This window comes from Cygnus atratus, chromosome 9, assembly GCF_013377495.2.
Source record: "Cygnus atratus isolate AKBS03 ecotype Queensland, Australia chromosome 9, CAtr_DNAZoo_HiC_assembly, whole genome shotgun sequence".
NCBI lineage: Eukaryota > Metazoa > Chordata > Aves > Anseriformes > Anatidae > Cygnus > Cygnus atratus.
The window spans coordinates 21,359,599-21,384,062 of record NC_066370.1 but is presented as its reverse complement, the minus strand read 5'-3'; the positions used below and the strand labels follow the sequence as shown (position 1 = coordinate 21,384,062).

General features: G+C 56.0%; 1 protein-coding gene across 12 annotated transcripts in view; it reads right to left on the bottom strand.

Moving 5' to 3' along the window:
- PLD1 (phospholipase D1) overlaps positions 1-19,435 on the bottom strand; it is a 64,758-nt gene extending 45,323 nt beyond the window's left edge. For 2 of the 12 annotated variants that reach the window (XM_050712443.1, XM_050712444.1), the window contains exons 1-3: positions 19,235-19,435; positions 18,143-18,198; positions 10,786-10,934 (exon numbers count right to left, since the gene is read on the bottom strand). The gene's annotated coding sequence lies outside the window, so the exon portion shown is untranslated. Of the gene's footprint in view, positions 1-749; positions 876-8,953; positions 9,191-10,785; positions 10,935-15,045; positions 15,491-18,142; positions 18,199-19,234 lie in introns of those variants that run through there. The other 10 variants (XM_035557342.1, XM_035557338.1, XM_035557330.2 and 7 more) reach the window with 10 other exon arrangements.
- Positions 19,436-24,464: the final 5,029 nt, after the last annotated feature.

Here is a 24,464-nt window from a genome sequence, read left to right as displayed (position 1 = left end):
CCAGCACAGTGACCTCTTGGCAAGGGCTAAGAACGACCTCCGTTCCCACTCCCGGCTCTGTCCCGCCGGCAGCAGGACCCACGCGAGCCTCCCTGTGCACGACTGCAAAACGGATGGGCTCGGGCTGAAACAGGGCACCGAAACGGGGAAAATGACTCGAGCCTTGGGCCTCCCGCTGCTGCTGCCAGGAGCCCGGGTGCCGTGCGGGCACCGAGAGCCCAGGCTGGATGCCAAGGAAATCCTATGCACCATGCCCTCCACAGCTCCTGCCTGGTGGTGAAAGGTTTTCCATGTAAATATTTCCCAATTTCTCGCATTTTAAACCTAAAATTAGCTTTAATGGAGAAATACCGCCAGGAGGAGCCAGGCTGGCCCGCCGCCCTGGCACAACCCCAACGCCCCGGCCCAACCCCGGCACCCCGGCACCACCCCGTCCCGCTGGTTCCTTCGCTTCTGTCCCAGTTCCTCGGCAGGTGCCAGACCCCGGCCTCGGGGTCCCTCCAGCACCGGCCACTGGGCTCACACAGACAAGCCCTGAAGAGGAACTAAAGCATTGCTGCCAGCCCGGGAAGATCTCCTGGAGCCGGAGAAGGACTCAGCTAGGGATCTGGATCAGCAGCAAGCAGCGTGTTCGGGCACGGTCCCAACCTACACCACTTATCTCCGGCTCATTCCTGATAAAACCCCAAATATTTCCAAACACGGCTTCCAAACCAATTCCTCTCGGAAAGCCAAGCCCCTCCGTTTACCAGCAGTCCCTCTGGAGGCAGGAGCCAGCCAGCATTTCCCGTTCAATGCCTGCAGCGCAGCCGTCTGCCTGCGAGTTATCGATCTCCGCCGGCCTTCTCCGCGAGGGTTTCTGCCAAGCCCCGAGCCTGCCCGAGGGAACCGCCGGGTGACGGGGACCCACGCGTCCGGCAGCACAGGGGGATGCCTGGAGCGCCCGTCAGGAGCACGGGCACCTGCGTAAATCCCCGCTGCCTGGGCTGCACCGTGGCTGAGAGCCCCGAGCTGCCTCCTGCGGCACCCGTCCCGTCCCGCGGCGCTTGTGCCGGGGGAAAGGCAACAGGAGAGCAGGGGGAGGCCAAGGGCGGCGGTGAGGTAAGGCAGTGGCCATCCCCGGGGTGACTAACCCTCTGCCACGGTCCCCAAACCCCTCTGCGCTGCGGTTTTCCCCACGCCCAGGACCGGCCTAAGCGTCCGGCCCTTCCCAAGGACCCGTTTTATTTGCTCTGCTGCATGGCGACATGAAAGGGAGACGGCGGCACTCGCGGAGGAGCAGCGGCTGCTGAGCTCACGCTGATGCACTGCGCGATCCGCCCCGCGTACCCCAACCCCAAACCCGCAGCGAGTTTCGCAACCCCTGCTCTCACCATTGGGGCCACACCCAGGCTTTCGGTCCCACCGGGCCAACTTTTGCTGGTGGCGATGGGGACGGGTGTCCCGTGCCCCGGCCGGGGGCTCCCATCCGGCCCCACCTTGGGCAGCGCCACCTCCGTGGGAAGCCGGCCACCAGGTGTGCCCCATCCCACGGGGTCCGTCCCCAATACGATCACAGCACCCCAAGCCCAGCAGCACGGTGCTGGGGCGGGGGGATCACCGCAGGGCTCCTTCCCGGGGCGGCCAGGCTGGGAGAAAAGGGGCGAAGCAAGAATACCTGCTCCAGAGCACGGAACCGGGAGGGCAAAGGATGCAGCGCCTGAGAGCGCTGGCACACGCACGGCTCTTGGCACGGGGAAGGGACCATAAAAGCTTTATAAAAATCCTGAAGCCGAGGAGCTTGCCAGGGCGACAGCATCGTGCAAAGCACTCTCGGAGTGACAATAAGCAGAGGTGAGGACAGCTGCAGCCGGGATGGTGAGCATTTCTGCCGCTCCGCTATATATAGCTGAGCACGTCACGCGCATGCAGGACATACTTTCATTACCTAAACGTATACGTCCCCGCGGCTGACGTCCCATACAGCTCTCATGGCTATTCTGGTTGCCTCCTTGCCCAGCAACCACCACCTGCCAGACCGCGTTTCCACGGAGAATTTCGGGGGCTCGGAGCTGGCCCCCCACCCCCGGGCAGGCTCGGGTCACCGCTGACACATGCGAGCACGCGCAGCCCTTCGCATAGCTCCTCTGCGACAAGCCAAACCCGGGCAAAACGCAGCAGCCTGCACGTGGGGCTCGGTGCAAGGCAGTCCCTGCGCCCTGGCCGTGGTTTCCGTGCGGGGGAATGCGGTGGGATCTGTCAGCCGTCGCTCCAGCTGCAGCGCCAGGGGTTCTGCTCATCCTCACGTCTCCATTAAGCAGGCACGTTATTTTTTTCTCATGCTGCTGTTGAAGATCGCACACAAAAGTACACGGAGGTGCTAATTTGGGAGGGGTTTTTGACCCTTCCGGTGACTTGCCCGAAGTAACGAGAGGTTTCCGCGGGCACCGCAGCACCGAGCAGCACAAGGTACCACCAGCAGCGGCACGGCACGCGGGGCATTTTGGAGCAAAGCTTCTAAAGAAGCTGCAGGCACCGCGACCAACAGATCCGACAGCAAGCTGAGGTCCCCAGCCTCGGTGACTTTCATTCGTTACCCCCGAAGCTACGGCGCTCAGCAGCCTCAGCTCCCACCGCCAGGCCGAGGCCACCCAGTGCCACGCGCCCGGACAGCCCGCACGCTGAGGAGGCCGCGCATGGAGGCACTCCTGCTCCCAGTTTGCGTTTCCCAAGCAGCTGCTTGCCGAAAGCCACGGGCAGCAGCGAGCACCGGCACGGGGAAACGTCAGCGCTTGGCCTCCCTTCCCCAGCCACACGTCTCCTACCGTGCATCAACAGCTTCATGTGCAGACCTGGGCTCATGCTAACGCCTCCCAAGAACGGCATTTCCCCTCTCCCTGGACAGCTAAAACAAATATTTGAGAACTTGGAGTTCACGAGAAGAAGACGGTTGGTGGGGAAAGCCCAAGAGGGAGCCGTAAGAGACAGCGAGCTGAGCCCCGAGGGCAGGGGCCGCATCCGGGCTTCGCAGGGGGCTTCGCAAAGCAACCCTTCCCTGGGAGATGTCCGGCACCCCACAGGATGGTACCAGCACGCAGGACACAGGGACCTCGATGTACTTTCCAATCAGTACCTGTCGAACTACGATCAGAAACAGGCGAAGCCAACAGCAGATTGCTCCGCGCAAAGAAGCGACTTGCAGAAGCAGAACAGCAGGAATGGAATAGCTCTCCTCTGTTTCTTGCTTAAATACAACTAAACATCTGCAAATTTATGCAAAGCAGCTCATTTACACATATCGACAGCCCTGACAGCTTCCTTAGAATGAAACAGGAGCAAAAAATTCCTCCCCCAAGACGGAGCAGCAGCGCGCTGAGGGCAGGCACCGGGAGATGCTGCCGATGCCCGAGCTCCCACCGAGCCCCAGCTCGTCCCCGTCCCGTCCCCTGTCCCAGCACCCCCAGCCTGAGCTGCCCCAGGCCTTCATCCCTTGGTGGAGCAGGACAGCGCTGCTCCAACCGCCCCAGGGGAGGTCGGAGCACCGAGGTTACGACGCAGGAGCTCAGCCCGAGCTGGGCAGCACAGTGAGCCACGGGTTCACTGCTATTTTCCCTCGGGTTTTTCCTCACCGCCTCCCGGAGCAGCAGTGCTTCAAAAGGTTTCTGCAGACATTTGTATTCCTCCTGCACACAAAACAGGCTGTTTGGCAGAAAGATAAAGCAATAGGTTTTTTTTGGGGGGGTGAAAAAAAACCGAAGCCCAGCAGGCCTCAGACAGCAGCTCCTATCTCGCTGGTTCTTTGTGCCAGGGAACAAAATGGCTCGTTTGCCATAACTGCTGCCAAAACGTCGTGGGATCAGGTCTAACCACAGAGATTTAAGAGGCACCGTGACTCATCCACTGCTCTGCGCTGGTGAGGCTTACAGCTGGGTGGGACCCCTGCAAAGAGTCAGTTTGCAGGAAACTTCTGTCATGGAAAAACACACTTCAGAACATCTCATTGGGACTACAGAAATAGGCATTTAGAAGAAGAGGAATGAGACCAAAATATTCTGTCTGAAAAGCCTACGCGATGCCTGCTCTCCAGATCGCTTCCACAGCCCTTCGGCTGCACCAGGGGTGATCACTGGGCTTACTGGGAGAGCTGGGCAGCGGCGGGCGCCTCTGGCTGCACCCAGGAAATACCAAGCTGCACACCCTGCGTGCCAAAGAGCCAAGCACGTCCTGTGAGCGCGTTTTACTTGAATAAAGAGACAGCGCACACCCCAACTATCCATTTATTTTACCTTTCTGTGCCATGCTCAAAGCTTGCGTAAAGCAAAAAAATAATAAAAGACAGCAGCGAGGCTGCCTTTAGCCAGTTAGCGCGGTGACAACCCACTGCCACGGCCAGCTCGCCCCAAGTTACTGGCAGCAGGCAGTTAATCACTGCTGCTGGTTTAATTTTACCACGGGCATCCCTGGAGGCTGCCACCCAGCATCAGCCCGGCGCACACTGAACCACGCCGGTGCTGCGAGGTGCAGCTGCTTCGCCAGGAGATGCGGCTGCCGCTGGATGCCCGCGAGAAGGCTGGTCCTGGCTGGGGGGAACAACCAGAAGCGAGCTTTTCCAATTAAAAAGCGATCTGCCCATTTCACCGGGCAGACCTCCGGGAAGCGGCCCCGTGCCGAGTCACTCCTGCGTGCCCGTGACCCACGCGGCCGGAGGCACGGGAAGCCTCGGGACACGCCAGCGGTACGAGAAGCGCCGAAAAGCAAGCTCCTGCAGCACGGGGTAGGCAGGAACAACAACTGGAGGTGAATCATCCACTTGCACGGACTTGGACAGAGCGCGTCACGGCGCCCATCTGGGGGATATTGTCTGCCTGACACTGCCTTCTGTGCCTCCGCACCGCGAGGCTCGGCCGGGAGAAGAGCGGTGCCGCTGTGCCCTGTGTCCTCCCCACGCAGCACCCCCCGGGGGCAGCACCGGTCCCAGGGGAGCCCAGGGAAAGCTCCAGCAGCAGACTGGTCCCATTTCACCCAAAAAGCCCCCACCTCACTTTGCACTGGCGGAAGTAAAAAGATAAGTCAGGAATCGGGCCCCCTCGCAGCTGGCGCGGGGAAAATGCAGCCAAGGAAATCACGTCTCGGTTTGTGTTCCACCGCCAAAGGTGCAAACGGGAAGAGTAGCTCCCTGCTCCAGGAATATTCACTGCTGTCAGCACCACGCAAACAGGCCTCCACGCCCAAGGAAAAAGCCTCTTTCTGTTGGGTAAACCTGCAGATAGCAAGGAGGATTTTCGTCTTCCCCAGCTCCCTGCTCCGCACCTCCTCTCGCAGACGCTTTCTGTACCAACCCTCAGCTTGCTCGGTGGGACAGGGAGGGACGGACGCCCTTCTCTTCTGCAAAGTGCCCACCCCAGCTCTGTTCACATCTCCTTTTTATTGCATACTTTCTCCCTAGATAGTCAGCTCCTTATGGCTGTGGACAATTTCTTATTTTATCTACACCTCCCCTGCCAAAAAGAAGGGAAGGAGGAGGCGGAAGAGACGCTACTCTTACACAAGGATAACTAAAGCAAACCGGCTACCTTGCTGTCAAATCCGAGCAGAGGCAACGCACAATTTTATTTGCTGGAGCTCGACAGGGTCAGCGCTGTGTCCCCGGAGCACAAAGGGAGAGCTCTGCAGGAGAACGGCTGCAGGAAGGCGATCAAGAGGAGAGCAGCGAGGTGTGAACGCCGCACGTGCCCAACGTGGCTCCGTGCAGCCACGGGACGTGCACCTGGGAGATGCTCCTGGGTCTACCAGGTTGTGACCTGCAACGTTCCCATCCAGCCCCACTCTTCGACATACTTTCTGGGCAATAAAGCCAGCACACGACTCGATAACCACCCCAAGATAGCAATCTTATCTCGATATTAAACACCTGCACCCCTTTCTGGCAGCAAACCCTGGCTGCACGCTGGGTTTTCACGCTGGATGGGCACGGCGCGCTTGGTGTCGCAGCAGCAGCAGGTCCTTGGGTTAATGACTCCCTCTCCTCCTGGCCCCTTTTTTAGGGAGTCCCTGCTCTCCATCGTGGGAGCACCAGCCGCCAGCCAGCTTCTCCCACGCCTGCCCCGTTCCGTTAACCCCCAGCCCGTGCTGTTTATCTGCTCCGGCAGCCTGGGAGCGCTGAACGCCACCACGGCGCGTGGGCGCCAGCGGCGGGGATGAGCGAAGGGCTCGGGGCGGCGGTGGCACTGCACGGTGCCGACCCCAACGATTAGATATCTCCTGCTATTATCGTGTGGAAACAGAAAACTCTGAATCCTGAAGGCGCAAATATATATATATATAACACAATTTATGATCTGCAAACCCATGCTTTTACCTCCTCCACGCCCCCCTGGGAGGCAGGGGCTGGGCACGTGTCCCCTGCCGCAAGGGCATCGGCTGCCTCCCACCACCCTGGACACCCTGCGTCGAGTGGGTGGGAGACACACGCACAGCATGGTGCGTGTTTTGGAGAGAAAAGCTGGGAAAAGGAGCTTTTTTCCCCCACTCCCTCTGCTTTCCAGGGTGCCTGCACGCAGGGAGCTGGTACGGGCATCTGGCAGCCGCCCACAGGGCCCTGGCAGCAAGCAGCAGGGCAGAGGTGCCCAACCAAATATCTGTTAAAAACAAACTACGTGCAGATATATAAGATAACACATAATAAATATATCAGGATGTATTTTCTGTCCGCATGCATCTCCACCCTGCAGCTCGGCGGGGCCAGCTCGGGCCCCCCGCAGCTGGGCACACACAGACCCGCCGGGCTGCGTGCCAGCCCCTCACACATCCCACGTCTCAGAGGGCGCAGGAACGGCGCGGCAAGCAGCACCCGAACACCACCCGAAATACCAAAACAGCCTTCTTTTCAGCAAAAAGGCTGGGCAAGGTTTGGGGAAGGGAAGGGAAGGGGAAAAGAATGAAACCGGGGCTTCCGTCAGCCCCAGCCGTGACCAAGTCTCTTTCGGTCCCTGCAGGAGTTTTCAGAGCTCAGGACAGGCGAGAGCAAGTTAAGAACACACCATGGGTTGTCAGACAACGGGAGGAAATGGCGTGAAGGGCTGGCTCCTGCCCTCCTCGCTCTGCAGAAGCCTCGACAAGCAGCAGGTAACCGCTGCCACAAGACACTCCGGCAAACCAACGCCTGGAGAAGCTCAGATTGCTTCCCGGGGACTGACGTGGGTCCCCGGTACAACGCTCATTCCCACTCAAACCAGTTTTTAAAATCATCCTTATCTTTTAAATGACTTGCTTCAAAACAGCCGTGCTGATGTGGAGTTGGAAAGCCACCTGTCTGCAGCAAAGCTGGCAGCAGACGGGAGCTGCTGGTGGCAGCGCGGTGCTCCCCACAGCCCGCTCGCTGGGCAGAGCTGGAGGAGACCAATCCAGGAGGCTGTATGAGCATCAGTGACTGGCATTTACTTTGCCATTCCACTTCCCGGGAATACAATTTGTGGCAGTACTGGCAGCGAGTGTATTTCCCCTGATATTTCTTTCCCTGAAGGTTTGCTGGCTTGCTTTAAATCAATTACCAGAGAGAGAGTAAGTGGAAAAAACCAAGTTCGGTCCGTGCCTAGCAAATAAAAGGGGCACGGCCACACTTCTTTGCAGAGGTTTTCAAGGAAGACGTTTCTCAAATCACGTCCTGAGAACAGACCCACTGTAAAACACCAGATCCTTCCTCTCCTGCAGACACACCTGCAGTCTAAAGAGCACCTCGTAAATTACAGGGGATAACAAAGTCAAGTTGACACAAGCCTTACAATCTGCTGTTAGCAAAAGTAGTAAAAATTTCCAGCTGAGGCATGTGATTTCAGGCCGCTCCACAACAGAGCGATTTCACCAGCAGAGATCACCTACCTCAGACTTAGGAATTTGTTCTTCATTTATTTATACGTAAAACCATACCCTCAGCAGCTAGAAGTGGCAGCTCTGATCCTGGGAAACTCTTCCCCAGCCACAAGAGCTGCCCGTGTCCCCCTGCCCCCGAGGGTGGGAGCTGGGGCTCCTCGCAGCCAAAACAGCACCGGGGGGCCCAGGAGAAGTCCCTGGGGTGGTTTTTTTTTTTACAGACCAGAGCCTCGAAACCAACTCTCAATAGTCCTGGAGGAGGATGCTAGGTATCTGGTTGAAATTAAACGTGCACACGGGTGGTTTAGCGAGACCCTTCAGCCTTCCCCACGTGAGCTGACCCTGGGCAGAGGAGAAGCACGCTGCGGGGCGATGGGGAGGCTGCCGGGAGCTGCCCGCCTTTGGGACGCGCTGGCCATCGCCGGGGATGAAATTCCCCGGTCAGCTGCGAGCCACTCTCACGGGCACACGCTGCCAAACGCCGGTGGCTGCGCGGGGTGGGGAAATGGGGATTTTTGAGCCTAAAGCCCCTTGAATCGGCGTCCCCCCTCCGGGCTGCCCGGGAGCAGGGCGCGGTGGGCGCCAGCCCCGGCCTCGGGCAGCCCAAACGCGGCCGGGACGAGCGCGGCTCGGCCAGCCCCGACGGCCCCAAAACCCACCCGTGACCGCGGGGGGCCGCGGCCGGCCTCGGCCGTGTCCCGGGCCCGCTCCCAGGCGTTTCGGGGCTCCAGATGTGCCCCGAGCCGGGGAGGAGCGCGGCGATGCGGGCAGGCACCGGAGCTGGAGGCGAGAGCGCAGCCACCCGGGTCCCCACCCGGGTCCCGAGCCCTGTCCCGAGCAGTCCCGACCCGGGTCCCCACCCGGGTCCCGAGCCCTGTCTCGAGCCCTGTCCCCACCGCCCCCCGCTGCAACCCCCCCCCGCACCAAGGCGCCGCAAGCCCCCTGCAAGCCCCGGGAGCGAACTTTGCAGCCACGGGGAGACCCCCACGGGCGGCGCCCCCCGGCTTTAACCCCCCCACCCCATAACCCCCTTCCCCCTTTGCCCCCCCTATCCCCTAACACCCCCTCTAACCCCCCCCTTGTCCCCCCCCCGGTCCCCACCAACCTCGTGCCCCCGGGGGAGCGGCGGCCTCATGGTGCCCAGTCCCGGCTCGGGGCCGTCCCGGAGGGGGGCCGCGCCGCAGCCCCCAAAAACCCCAAAGCCGGCAGCCTCAAAACCCCAAAGCCGGCAGCCCCAAGGCCAGGGCCGGCTCCCCCCGGGCGGGGCGAGGCGAGCCCCAGCCCCAGCCCCAGCCCAGCCCCAGCCTATGGCGGCCACTTGCGGGGAAACCACTCCCCGTGCGCCGGGACACCGCCGGGGGGGGGCTGCTGCCGGCGCTTCGGGGCGGGGAGACCCCTCGTCGGGGGGGGATTAAACTGAATTGGGAGGGGGCGCTGCTTGGGCGTTGCCCCCCAGCGCGGGGACGCAAAGCTCGCCTTCCTCCGTCCCCTTTCGCAGCCGGGCTGGGCAGGGGAAGGAGGCTTGCTCCCAGCGCCGAGGGACTGGGTTTGGCGTGGGGGGCACAGACACACAGACACAGACACAGATTTCTAGGTTGGAAGAGACCTCAAGATCATCGAGTCCAACCTCCGACCTAACACTAAGTACTCCACTAGACCATATCGCTAAGCTCTGCATCTAAACGTCTTTTAAAGACCTCCAGGGATGGCGACTCCACCACCTCCCTGGGCAGCCCGTTCCAATGCTTAATAACCCTTTCGGTAAAGAAGTACTTCCTAACATCCAACCTAAACCTCCCCTGGCGCAACTTTCGCCCATTCCCCCTCGTCCTGTCACCAGGCACGTGGGAGAACAGACCAACCCCCACCTCGCTACAGCCTCCTTTAAGGTAACTGTAGAGAGCGATAAGGTCGCCCCTGAGCCTCCTCTTCCCAGGCTGAAGAAGGCACGAAGGCACGAGGAGCGCGTGCACGTCAGGGCCGAGTTAAACGCGCTGGGGGCACCGTTAGCGGTGCCCAGCTTACGGCTTACGCGAAGGTCACGTCGTGCCTGGGCCTGAGCGGTACGCGGCTGCAAACCCCGCGTTTCTCACGTCGCTCCCATCCACAAAGCCCTCGGTAATTTACAGAGGCGCAGATTTTGTAGGAACAGGGGAAAAATGGTTGTGCTCAGAGAAGCACCCGAGCCGGCACGCGGAGAAGCGACGCCCCTCCGTACGCTGGGCGCCTCGGGCAGCCCCGCACGCTGCCGCGCTGCCCGAATGCTGGCTGCAGCCCAGCTCCCAGCCCTGCAGCTGTACGGGGGGCGTCCCGGGGGCTTCTTCCAGGGAATTCAGCGCTCCCGCTTCTGTCCCTATGGCGAGGCTTCAGTACGGTTGTGACGGTTTTCTTCCTTAAAGGACTTATTTGTTTTGTTTTATTTAAATAGCAAGGAACTGAGCTGTGCCCCTCAGACCCAGACAGGTAAATAACCCCACTTCAGCTGCAGACGGTGCCCTGGCAGTGCGATATTGAAGCGTTCCCAGGTTCCCCAGCACAGCTCCAGGCTGGGCCACCAGCGCCAGCACCATTTCCGAGCCCACCTGCCCCACATCCGCTCCGTTTGTCCAGGCAGGGTTTGCTCTGGCTCGGCTGCCTTTCTGCAAACACCGTGAGTGCCGCCCTTGGCACTTAAAATCGCACTCAGAAATCTGAGCCGGGTGCCCGAGAGCGCCGCAGCACGGCTCGTCTGCTCCCAGGGCGCTGAGCCCAGGCAGGGCTGCACGCAGCACCTGCGGAGAGCGCCTTGCTGCTCTTCCCAGCGCCTTCCCTGAGCCAGGGGCAACCCACGGAGCGCATCCTTGGCGGAGGCCTCCTAAAACAGCCCGAGGAGACGCAATGGTGTCGGGCGACCACAGAACAGGCGAGGCCGGGATTTCTTTTGTTCTCTGTTCCCACCTGACTTTCGGTCTCCAGAAACTTCCCCGCAGCTCTCTGAGGACGCCGGCTGCCGTCACAGGGGATGCCAGCTTCGCTCATGTACCGCGAGCTGCTGGTGCCAGGAGCGCACTGCGTGCCGGTCACGCAGGGAGCGATGCAGCTGGGTCCTGGAAAACCAAGGGGACAATGTTAGCAACCTTTTCTTTTCTTTGTTTTTTTTTCTGCATTTTATTCATGTCTCTCCTTCTCTTCAAAATTTTTCGTTGTTGTGCCTAACGAGTTGGCCCAAAGTGGGGATGTGTAAGGCACAGAGACATCTGCAGAAGGGCTTTTCGAGGACTGCTGGGAGCCTGCGCTGCTGCCCACCAAACCCAACCCTCCAGCTGAAAGACTGCCCAGGAGAAGGAATGGGGATTATTACTATTTATTTTTCCAGACGAGGCCCTCGACCCCGGTCTCTCTCACCGCTGGGCACCACAGACAACGGTGGTGGCCAACGAGGGGAGGGGAGGAAGCCATAGTCTTGCACCTGGAAATGCAGTCTCCCCTTCAGCCTATGGCAAAAAGCAGTTTTGCCCAGGGGCTGGCACACAGGAGGGTGCCCCACTCCTCAGCCATTTCGGAGGAGTCCTGCTTGGGATTGCTCTGACTCGGTGAACACAGACACCACCCGAATACAGGCATTCACCTGCCTAATTCTTCTCACCAGGGTGCTTTCCCCGAGTGAAATGACCACAGCCATACCAGTACGGTCCCCAGAGCCGTGTTATTCACGGTGTCACAAACACCAGGCTCTTTCCCCAGCCCGGGGCAGCCAAACAGCCACGCTTCAGCTGCAGCCGCTCACAGCAGCCGACGCTTTCTTGGTTCAGCAAAGTGTCAAAGACGGCGAAAACACACAAACAAAGGAAAAAGCCATCAATCTCTTGAGCCGAGCACTCTTCCGCCCGTCCTTCTTGGCTGCAGCCAACCTGGAGGAGCCTTCTTCCTCCCTGCATTTCCTCCGCAGCTGCACGGACCTCGCAGGCACCGAGCACGGCGGATGCTGGTGCCGGTGCCTGTGCTGTGCCATGGGTGTCTGCCTTCTGCTGGCCCTGAGCTCAGTTGGGCAGGAACTCGGGGCTCTGGTGGGGCCATGCTGCCTGCCCAGGGGCCATCTGCCAGCCGGGGGGACCCTGCTCCCCCCTGCCCGCTCGCCCAGCGGTCTCTCAGCCTCCGCATGTATCGCAGGCACGTGCGGCGCTGCGGTCCTTCAGGACACCGGGGTTACTGTGCCTCGCTAGGAGCTGAACCAGGAACTGAAAATGTGGTTTTCGGTGGGCATTTCAGAGCAATGCACTCAGAAAGGACAGCAGCACGTCCCCACGAGGTGCTGCAGGACGGAGCTGAAAACAGCCAAGTACTTTTTTCTTCTCCTCCCCCATCCTTCAGGGAAAACAATTGCCATCCTAACTTTGGAGGAAGAGGCAGGGGAGGAAGTTTGAGCACTTAGTCCTGGCAGCCGGCCTTGCCACGGTGCCTCCTGGGAGTTGTAGTCACATCTTCTCATGCCCGAAGCGCTGGCCGTGGCGCGGCCCCGCAGCGCAGCGATGCTCCCCACGACACCGCGGCAGCAGCGGCAGCCCCGTCCCTGGGCAGGGGACAACCAGGGGACAGCGGGACCCCTGGGCTTTAGCTGCTCCGAGATGCCTCAGCGGCTGCCCAGGATCCCAACATGATCGGGCTTGGCCGGGATATTTCAGTTTTCTTTCACAGCCTCCCCCTCTCGCAGAATTCCCATGGAAACAAAAACAAAGCTCGCGCTGTTTGGGTATATTTTTTTTTTCCTCTCAAGGGGGAAGCGTGAATGAAATTGGTAAGGGAAAAAGAGCTCAGAAACTTGCTGTGGGGCAGGGCCAGCCTCGGCTGTGCCCTCGCTCTGCAGGTCCCGGGGTGCACCATGCGGCCCAGGCACGGTGTGGCCGGGGTGGGAAGCGGGAGCTGCCGTGCGCAGTGCTCCTGGCGCGCGCGGAGGAACGCCAGGCACGTCAGCGTGTGCAGCACGGTATCTGGAGGAAGGAGAGAGTGCAAAGCAGCTCCGTATGGTGTTAGCTACGACGCACGCCGTCTTGCTATTTCAAGCCGCGCGGCCGCATGAATGACAGGTTTGAGGGAGCTCAACAAGTCCGTCCGAAAACAACCTGCGCCGTCCTCCCCAGCACCGGGGCTGGGCACAGCTCTTCCTGCCGTCCCGCTCCCACGCAGCACGACGTGACCCACCTTCACCTGCTGGAGGACGGGTGTCCTGCTCTGGAAAGACATCTAGGTGACCACAGGGAGCAGAGTCACAGGGCCCAGAGCAGCTCTGGGACGAGGACACCGGCTGCCACCTCCCCTTCCCATTCCCAAATGGGAACTGGTGCTGGGGACAGGCCTGGCTGCGCTGAAGTTAGGGGTTTTGCTAGGGGGTTTTGAAGTCAGGGGGTTTTGCCCTTCCTCCCTTACCCACACCACAAACTGTGTCCTGCCAGGAGGCAGCAAGAAAAAGCAAGATGCAACCTGTGGCCAGGGCTTGGGGGATGCCTCGGTTTGCCCTTGCCTGCATCAATAGCCTCGTTTCTCGTGGGTTCTGAGATGCGGCTCGTTACATGGGTGAAATACCCGTGTTATCATTCATCCACAGCAGGCTGTCAAGGAGGTACGTTATTACTGGCATCGAGAAAGGAACCAGCTCAACTATTCTGAAAGTATGTAATGAGCACCTGGGTAAGAGTTAAGTAACGAGCGTTTCTTTAGCGACAAATCCAAGCGAGATACGCTCCACCCATTTAGCTACCAGACAAAGGCTTATATAAGCCGCGTGTTACATAAAACCCTAAAATAGGGAGCCGGAGAACTCCCCCGCCTTCGGATGAGAGCGCGACCGCAGCACGCGTGTCTCTGGGGCCACGTTCAGCCAGGTGAGCCAACCCAAGTGGATTGTTACAGATGGGTAGGAAAGAGTTTGCACACTTAGAGAGCGTGCAAACGGGGCACGATTATGGTGAAGCATCTCCAGCGTTCTCCCTGTCTCCAGGGACTTGCATGCAAGGGGCTTTCCGAGCCCGAAGCTGTTATCGTTGCACTTCCACAGCCCCCAGCAGCTTTTTCCTTCACTCATTTGCCCGTTCAGGTTCTGAGTTCCCACAGATTTCCAACTTCTGCAATACCGTGCATCAAGAAATGCCACGATCTATTACACCGTAATTCTCTGCGGACAAAACAGGCCACGTTTTGCAAAGTCAGCTACAAAATATAGCCATAGGTAAAAGGCAGATTGTCGGGGTGCAACCTCTGCATCGGGTCTGGTATGCCTGAGCGCCTGCCTGTCCCTAGACAAATCACCTCCATCAGTAAAAAATCCTCGTTCTCCCTAGACACCGAGCATCCCGCCTTACAAAGCCCGATTCCCAGCCTCAGACAATACATTCAGCCCACACCGATGGTTACTTCCAGACACGAAAGCAAAAATAAGGCTCGGAGAAGAGGATTTGCATTCCCCTTCCCAACCCAGGCACCCGATCCTCCTCCCGCCGCAGACACAGAGGCAGCTTTGTGAGAAGTCAGGGATCCTTATCTGGGGGGGGAAGTAGGGAGAGACGGACGGGATTATCGGCCAGGCAGAGCGAAACGTGTCAGGAGTTACTCTCCTGACTACAAGGGTGCCGTTCATCCCGGCAATCGGTTTGCTCGGCCCTGCTTGCAGGCACATGCCAGGGCCGCGACGCGGTTCTGCCTGACCCGGCACGTGCGGCTTGCCGAGCCCGGGCTGGGCAGCAGTGGGAGCTGCACGGAGGGGATTTTGATGCAGCTCCCCTGCTCCCAGAGCCTCCTCCCCGGCTGCATCCTGCAGGCTGCAGGGCGGGTTGTTTCAAGGCACAGACAGACAGAAGGCCGGCGGGCTGGAGCAGAGAACGACGAAATGAGACGCAAGCTGTCTAGCCCGCAAAAAAAAAAAAAAAAAAAAAAAAAAAGGCTTTGGTTTCGATCACATTCGTTATCGTCCTTCAGAAGTAAATTCAGATGACAGAGATAAGACAGGGGTGACCCCTAGTGCCCTCTCCAGCTGCAGCTTCCACTGTCATCCCCTTGTCACTCCCTGTATTGAGTCAAGCGACGGCACCTCTCAGCCTTGTTCTTCGTTCACACAGCCTTGCTCTCTCCTTTTTTCAGCACCGAGATCTGATTTCCTCCCCCTGTACAAACTCTCACTGCAGCATCCCTTCTGTCGCTGTTGTCTGGGAACAACACTAGACAAACCTGCTAGCGTAACACCGGATTATATTCCATCGGCTCTCTGTCGTAGTGCAGTTGCATTCGCTGTACTTGCAGGGAAGAAAGGAGAGCCTGTTCTGCTGGCCCCGCGCCTGTCAGTGGCTCAGAACGGCCATTCAGACCCCGGAGAAGAGACCTTTGTCTGACGTAAAGTGGATCTGCAGCAGCAAGCCACGGCAGGAGCGAGTCTGCCCTGTGACAGGCAGCGGTATGCACTTTTGTGGGTTTCTTTTCTGGCCGTTCCTGTGACTCAGCCGGCACCACAGCTGCCCCGCTCACAGCATCGGGGTGTCCCCAAAGCTCCTGCCTCTTCGCACCCCCACCGCTAAGCCCTGGGGACAGTTTAAGCTCATCTCAGAGCAGAAGAAATGCCTGAGGGAGCCCTTGCTGGGCTCCCGTTAGCCCTGAGCTCTGTGTAGGGCACAGCACTGCTCACCCACCCCAAAGGGCTCCTCCTTCCCCTTTCACTTCTCTCCAGCCTCTTCCTTCACCAGCAGCAGCCCCCACCTCGCAGCCAGCCCTTCCTCCCCGCACCTTCTCCCTTTCCCACCAGTGCCCTGGCTCTCGTCCTCGTTCCTTCCCCTGAAGCCTCTGCACCCAGCGCTGTGCTCAGCTCGGGGCCAGCCGGGCGTGCTGGAACGAGAATTACTGCAAGCATTTTTTCCAGTTTTAGTCCCAGTTCTCGATCTGTTCCGCGCCCGGTGTCATTATGTGCCAGCTCCGCGGGCCATTTTTCCCTGCTTTGTTAAAACCAACAAGTCTCTGGTTGAAGTTCCTGCCTGTTTCTTCTTTTTTCTTTTTTCCACCAATGTTTTATTTGTAAAGTAGGTTTCAAAGGCGGATAGGAAGTGTGCTAGTCATTGCATAATTTAAGTCGGTTTTATCGCATTAAAATCTCTTTTCTTGCGTAGCCACGAGAAAGCCTCTGTGACCCAGCGTGCACACCCAGCGCTGCTCTCCTGCCTTCGGACCCAGCGCTGCTCCAAATTTCCCAAGTTATTTTCTTTTTTCCTCTGCTTTAATTAATTACATGCAAAAATCTCATCTTCTGAGCCATCGCTTGCTTCTTTCACAAGGTTGTACACCCTTTTACTGAATTTCTTTTCCTTGTTAGCTTTGGTAAAGGCCATTTTCTCTTTATTGCTGTCCTGCCTGCATATGGTCCTACACAGACAAGGCACTCCAAAAATCCCTGTAAGCATATTTATCTCCCTATAGATGCATTTTTTAATATGGAGAAAAAATGTTTCTCCTTTTGCTTGGTGTTAGCTTTGTGCCTCCCAGTTATGCTCTACATTTAGAAAACCTCCTTTGTCAGGATTACCATATGCCTGTAGCTCCTTGCAGTATTAGTTTAGTGTCTCTTAATATTTTTATTTAAATTTTGTTTTCATTCACTCCCAATATTAAGATGCTCCAAATTAGCTCCTCACTTGAATTTTTGATTATCACATGAATCAGGCTTTTTGCGTACTTTTGCAATATGCTGCTTTGCTGGGTCCTCAGATCTTTGCTTGTGCTATTGGAAAGTTACTGTTGTGAAGTGATAACCTGGTCCTGGACATCAGCTGAGCCCTCTCCGGTTGTTGTTAGGACAGGACACGAATGTCAGAGGCCAAAAAAATAAACCCAGCCAGGGGAGCCGTTCATCAGAAGGTGAAGTAGAATCACCATCACTGAAAATACCTCTAGTAAAGACGGAAGTTTTTCCTTCCGAAGGCTTGAGGAGACTACAAATCCCACGGCTTGCCTTTCACAGCAGGTCAGACCAGACGACCAGGACAGCATATTCCAGCATGTGTACTCAGAAATATCTGGGCAAACTGCAACCACACGTGGCGGAGAGGCCAGACGAGACGAGGCAGATGTTGCTTCCCATCTCCGGTGCTACGAATCCGTGCGCAGGGCTGCCCAGCCGCTCACTTCTCCCACAGCACCTCGCAAGGCAGCCGCTTTCCCTTTGCTTCCCTTCCTAACCCAGCCCTGGTCTAAAACTTTCCTGTTCAACGTTTTCTTGTTGGAAAGCTGCCCTAACGCATCCTGAATCACTTCACCTCCACCTTCCTGGGGACGGAGACCCACGGCCAGGGCTATTTTACGGTGTGTCCCCAGCAGCCCCGGGGCTGACTCACCTCAGTCGGAGGGTGACTCACTGTGGGTGCGTTGTGATGCCGGGAGACGGGAAGAGGTGCTGAGCTGGAGGCAGCTCTCAGGCCTTGTTCCTGAGCGCACACACATTTAGCGAGCACCTCCTGAAAGCCACGCTGGGGTCAGACAGCTTAGCAGCAAGGCCGGAGCTCTCTTGGCCACAGTGCAATGCATCCCCGTAGATAAGCCCTACTCCTGGCCGGATCCAGAACTAGGAGCTGGACATGGGGCCACGAGGTTGCCCCTGAGCATGGCCCCGGTGCAGCAGCAAGCCGAGGGCAGTATCATGGCAGGCCACCCGGCACAGCCATCACGAGCAAACACAGTGGCTCCGAGCTGACCAGAAAACCTCTGAGAGCAGGAGAGGAGCAGGCACGTCCTGGCTCTCGCGCTGCAAAGCACCCGCTGCTCCGAAGCCCCAGGGAGCAAGACCCAGGCTAGGGCAGATGCCACCCCAACAAAAGGCACACTGTAAAATGTTATTTTCCCTCAGTTATACTGAAAATCTGTGAGGAAGCATAAAGCTAGTCTCAAAGAAGTTATTTTACTCTTTGGCAAGCACACACGCAAAAAGGCTCAATGCAGTGCGCTGCCATTCCGGAGTTTAATACAAGACAAAGCACACATCAGCCCCAGCTCGCCAGTACCCTGCTTCCAGTTTCAGAATCATAGAATTGCGTTTGCTCAAGCAAACAGTTTGCTCAAGCACTCCAGTAAAAACAGTAGCATAATTCTCTATTCCTCTTTTTTTTTGAGAGACAGAAAGTCCCAGTCGCTTTCTACAGTCCAAGTAAAAGCTATCTAAACACAGGCTTTGTCATAGGATGAAAACTGAAGAAGGAAGAACAAGTGAAAAAAGCAATGAAAGAAAAAACAAAAACCTGCATGCAAATCCCCCAGCAGAGTGCACGCAGTCACTTCTGTTCGTACTCACCCAGAAGGGCACTCCGAGGGTTGTGTTCTCACCTCCCTTCAGTTCTGCCCATAACTCTGGGAAGACCAGAGTATTAGAAATCAGAGTGTGCTTGGCAAAGATGCCAACAACAAGATACTACAGCACAGAGCAAGTTGTCTTCAGTGAGCCGCTGCCTTTTTCACGGAACTAACTGGACACAGGTGTTTACCTGAGCGTCAGGATCAATGTGCTGAACTGCCTGGTATTTGCCTAAGTGTGCAGCAACGCCCGTTTACCTAGCTAATTCATCAGGTCCTGTCATAATGCATGAAATGTTAAAGGAAAAACGTTCAGAATTTTTGCACTTAACCAGAGTTTTGCACTCTTCCAGCTGGCAATCACTTTCCCACTATAGATTTTTGAAAACTATGGAATATACATGCATACACACACACACACACACATATATATAAAGAACACTAACAGGGCAATCCGATGCATACAGCCTTAAAGGTGTCAGTCATTAAATCTTTAAATGAAAGCAGACGCAGAGTGCCAAATTTCCCTGGTTTACCCTCTGCCACCCTTCCTGCAGGAACACAAACGCGAACCAGAACAGGTTCCTCAGCAATGCAGCTGTGAGCGCACAGCACGGGCTGATGAACAACGGGAGCGCGGTGTTTGGTTGGAGGCAGCTCCCGACATGGAGGCTGCGACTTCCAGCTGAGCACACCCAAGGTTTGAGAGCTCGTACAAGAAGGGCTGGTACTTGCTTTGAGTCTTGCCATCCGTACTGGTGTCTCCCCAGGCAGATCCTTAGGCAAAGGACCAGCACTTACTTGTACTTCGCATCAACGTTGACCAAAAAGCTGCTTCAGAAGACACTTGTTCCCAAATCCTTAGGTTCTCCCAGTAGCCAAGCACTGCCAGGCTCGGTGCAGGACTCAGGCAGCTGGGTGAGGCTGCATGTGTGTTTGTGGTGTTGACTTTAGAGCTGAGGGCGGCTGCGAGCAACCTGCCCATCCCAAACCCATGCGGTGCCGCCTCATCCAACCTCCTGACAGCGCGGGGCCTCTTCCCCAAACGAAACCTCGCGCCCACCCAGCCGGCCCCGTGCCAGCCGGCACTCACCTGGCTCCCGACCACCAGCAAGATCGCCGCGCGCCGTGCTCAGGGGCAGGACACGAGCAGCAGATGCGGCCGCTCCTGGAGCTGCCGGCGGGTGGTGGGTGAAGGCGGGAGGCGAGGTGAGATACGCCGCCCAGCCACGCGGCATCGCCTGCCGCTGCTGCGGCTCGCAGCGCCGCTTCCTGCTTCCGACGTCACTTCAGCTCTGCACTGAAACGCCAAAACGCGAGCAGCTCGTGGCCTTCCCTTTTTTTTTTTTTCCTTCCCTCTGGATAACAAGTTCATTTTTTTTGTGTTCTAAAAGTAGATAGAAGGGACTTTATCGCAAAGCAGTGAAAACAAATCGTACAATACTGCTGCTTTTAACCCTATTGCTTGTTCTGGCTCAAAACATCCCCGATTCAGCGAGCCCATCCGGTATGAAACCACTCTCCTGTTTCAAATTTGCTAAAAACATTCTGGCAGGGTCACTTTGCCTTTTTTTTTTTTTTTCCTGCTTCTTCTGGTGCCTGCCTGGTGCCAGGCAAGCCATGACCGTGCAGTCCCAGGAGGCTTTCGAAGAACGAGCTGAGGAGAGGAAGTGGAAGGGCACAGCTAGGTACAGCCTGCTGGCTAATTATTTCATGTAAATGCTCAGTATTGCACGTGACGTTCACTGAAATTGCAGCTTTTCAGGGAAGAGGTATCGAAGGTTTGTGTGGTGTTAGGGGCAACTTCACCAACTAACATTTGCTTTGCTAAAATTCAAACACAATGAGGCTTCCCTGCCAGCAGCAATTAGAAACAAGCATTATCTGATTGCTTTCTACAGTAATTGTGCTTCATTATTTTCCTCCTGTGAGAGACAAAGAAATGTCACAAGCGGAGGAGGTGCTGGTACCTTTCACAGATACGTTCTTGGCAAGCAGAGGTATTTCTTACAAGCTCTTCAGAAGTGGTTGATTTGAAGTTCTTGAAAAGCTTTCTCGTCTTCATTCTGAATCCCTTTTCCTTTCCACTCTCCAGTTCCTGACAGCACCTTTTGTCAGGGTGGGCTTCTGCCATGGACCCACAGTGCCGCGTCCTCCTGAAGCTCCATCAGCAGCTCGGAGGCTGAGGCTTCCCGGGAAGAGGCGTGAGGGAAGCCCAGCAGAGCCGGAGCACGTCAGAACATCACAGCAGGCTCCGGTCTGCTGTGTTCACGTTAGTGCTTACACTGGAGCTAGTGCTCGGGTGAAGGTCAGTGCTCATTTCGGTAAGCTGTTCTATCACTGAACAGCTTAAGCCCTGGCTGCCTTGTTTTGACTGTCCTCAGACAGGGAAAAGTGCGGTATGCTTGAAATGCCAGACTGGTTTTTCACTTTTGGAACCAAAATCCCCACTGGGGAGACAACACTGCTCGTTACCCAATTCCTTTGGCTTGCTGGAAACCAATCCTGAGCTCTCTGCTCTGCGGATGTCAGACCGGGACCTTTCAGCTCACTGACAACATACCCCGGTAGCTGACTTTCAGGAGGCTCCTCCTGACTTCAGCCGCAGCCCTGAGCGATCAGCGCTTTGGAAACGGGGCTTTAGAAAGATGTTGTGAAAGGAACAGCCTTGACTTCTGATTTCAGAAACAGAGGTGACTTCAGGAGATTGCAGCACCCGCGCAAATGGGTTTGTCCGGGGCGGTGCCGCTATCCGTGACTTCACTGAGGCGGCGCTCGCAGCGAGAGGCGGGAGAAGGGCTGCTTTTAATTAGGAGCAGAGGCTTGTTAAGGGACGGAGCACAGTGCTGAGTCACGTCACGTGAAACTGCATGGAGACTGCTTAGAGCCCCAAAGTTACATCCTTCCTCCTAAAATCCTGCCCAAGCCAGTTCCTGCGGAACGAGGAGGCCTGGTGTCTCACCACGCACCGGGCTGGCGCCGCAGATGTGTCTGAGTGTCTGACCCACGGCTGAAGAGGAGGAGGAGGAGTTTGCAGGCCCACACAGAGCCGCTCGCTGCAAGGCCTCTTCCCTTCTGTCACTCACTCCTGTCTAGCAAGGAGGAAGACTTTCGAAAGTTGTGGCGGAGCCAGCAGGCCTCGTTTCCTGGTCTGGGGAGGATGAGATGTCTTCTGGGAGCTGTAGTTCCCAGGAAAGATGAATTTGCAGCCTTCCTGGCGAGCCATGCCAGCAAGGCCTGCAGCCTCTGGAGGCTTCCGCTGCTCTGGTGCCAGGGAAAATAGGTTGAAATGAAAAGAGACATTTGTATAGGCAGCTCTGCCACCTGAGCCTGGAAAATGGCGCACCACAGTAGGAAAACTTGAACGTGCTTAGGAGCATTAGGACATCAAGGAAGAAACTTTCTGCCTTGATGAGAACAGAAAAGGGGTGGTCGTTTGGGATTCTGCAGCCAAAGGGAAGTCAGCTGTGGGGCTCCTCAGGGGGTACAAAGTCTGCTCGAGGAGAGCACACTGACTTCCCGGAGAACCAGGCACAACCAAGCCCTGATGGCTTAAGGGAGAAGAAAATATTCTGACAGAATCAAAGCAGCTCCTTTTTCACAAAAAGGAGGTGGAGAGCTCGGACCTGAACCTCTGCCTGCCAGGCGGAGAAGAGCTCCTCTGAGTGCTGCTTTTGCATAGGGATGAGGCCTCAGGGCAACGTGTGCCACAGAACTGCCAAACAAACTGCAGATACCACTAAAGCAAGAACCTGGTAGTCCAAAAGAAATACTGACAGAAGTGTACAGCACTTGTTTGTGGTTTACAGAAGCCACCGCAGTGTTTGTGAGCTGGTAGACGTGGAGGAAGTGTTTGTAAGGACGACTGCAAAGAACTGAACGCAGTGTACGATTCGGGGTGATAAGCCAAAGAGAGGACACCAAAGCTTCAAACGCTGTTCTTGGAAACCAGGCTTGGTTAGAGGGCTTTGTACGCACCGAGCTGTTTGAAAAACAGCAATTACCTACCCTGCCCTCCTCGTTTGGGGTATAGCATCAGTGGGAGCATTGCACTTACAAACACTAAATAACTGGAAATAATAACCCCTGAAGACAGTTCTGAGCTGAGTGGGGCTTTAGGACAAGAAAGGCTGGTTGATGGTAGCTCATTCTTAACTATTTGCACATGTTGGTAGTAAAGCTGAGTGCTTGGACATTATTTGCCACTTTTACAAGTTGAATTATTATTATTATATATATATTTTTTTTTTTTCTCAAGCAGCACGGTACTAAATATTTCCTCAGGTAATGTAGCTTTTTTTCTAGTTAAAGTGGAGAGAATTGTAAAACAAAAAAAGCATACCTAAATTAAAAACTTATTTTCTACATGGACATTTGGCAATTGATATTGCCAAATACTCTGAAAGGAACAACCTCTATGTTTAATGCCATAATTCTTATACTTCTAATCCAGAACACTGATGAACTCTTCAAAGATGGACTTAAATCTGAATCCCCACAGCAATCTCTGGATTGACCAGGTTGACCTAAGTCTAGATGGTAAGAGTAACACTTTTTCAAGAATAAACTGCTTTGATCTCTGGTCCTCCTTCCCCACAGCTAGCAGGTTCTCTGGGCTCCTGAATTTTTGGGAGGAAGACATTTTGCATTGCAGGAGAGAGATGAGCAAAACTGCAAGGAAAGAATGAGAAGGAAGAGAGAACTGTGATGATAATGCAGAGCCCAGAAGCACCCCTGATCGAAACATCCACTTTCTTCAGAAGACAGAGCTGGCCACCAAGGGTTTGGGTAGCAGCAGCCCGGAGGGGCAGGGACAGCTCTGGGCACATGGGCTGAACTGCTGCCCAAGTCACAGTTTTGGGACAGCCACAGCTGACCCCAGGATGTTCCCAAGTAAGGGACATGCCAAGGCAGGGACAGCAGCGCCCTGCACAGCCCTGAGCCCTGATCGGAGTCTGGGGCTGAGCCTAGGAAGCCACCCATTTGTGCTGATATGGGTTCATGTCTGTATAGAGGTAATCTTCACGCCATGAAAGCAGCCCAGTGTCTAGCTTCCAGAACCAACTTTCGTGTTTTTGTTGTTGCTGTTAATTCTACTATTCAAATTGAAACTTATGGACCTGATTTAGTGCTGTTAGGAACCTTGCTGACATTATTAGTCACACCAGCACACAAATGACAAGACTGAGTAAAGAATCAGCTATTGCACCAGTAATTCTGCCTGTCTTTCCTAGGAAGAATCTGTGTCACATATCCTGTGACACCATCCTGTCATGTAGCTTTGCTGGGGTCCTGGATTACCCAACACTGTGCCATCCATCCCCAATTTAAGGTGAATAAAGTGATGCTGGCTGACCAATAATTCAGCATATCATCTCAGTGGCAGCATTAATGTTGGATGGGGCTTTCTGCAACCTGATCCAGCGGAGGATATCCCCACCCGTGACAGGGGTTTGGAACTAGATGGTCTTTAAGGTCCTTTACAACCCAAACCATTTTATGATCCTATGATTAATGCCTTCACTATTCAACAGAAATAGTGGTATAATATTATAAGTGCAAATTGCATCTGAGCCTCAGTAAAACTTACTGGCCTTGCTTCTGAGCCTTACTAAATCCGTACCAGGGCTTGGGAAAACCAGCCTGAGCAAGGCTCTCTCCTGCATTGGTCTGCTGGTGGGAAGAGACATACGAGGAACCCCAGAATCCACGAACTTCAACCAGCTCCTCCCCGATGCAGTCCTTCTCTGCTGTGTCCTGACGGTGCTGAGCAGGAGGAGCCTGGGGACTGGAGATGCTCGGCAGAAGTGATCGGTGCTGATCGGTGCGCTGGGAGCTCAGTGCAGCTCTGATGCAGTGGGTCCAAGGTGCAACAGAACAAGCGCAGCCGTTAAGGCTGACCTCCCAGACACAGCTCACCTCTTTGTCCCAGCAGCTGGCTTACAGCTCGCCTCTCAGAGCACACCTCATCAGGCTTTAAGGACTCCAAGCGATAATGGTTCCACCGTCCCTGCTCAGGAACCAGCCCACCCAATTACACTTTCTGCTAGGGTAATTCAAAGCTGAGCATTTCTATTTCAGCCTCTACCTGCGGGATCTTGTTATGACTTCCTGAGCAATACAGAAATGCACTTCCACCGTCAGATATCTTTTTCATGTGCAGAGGCTTGGAAACCCTGCTTATACCTGCTGCATGCACACCAGGCTGCATCAGTTAACAAATTATTAATCTATAACATGCTGAGTTCACAGCACATCATTCAAGGGGTGGGGTGTTTAAACTCAAAGCACTGACGTGCCCCGTTGGATGGCTGGATGCAGGG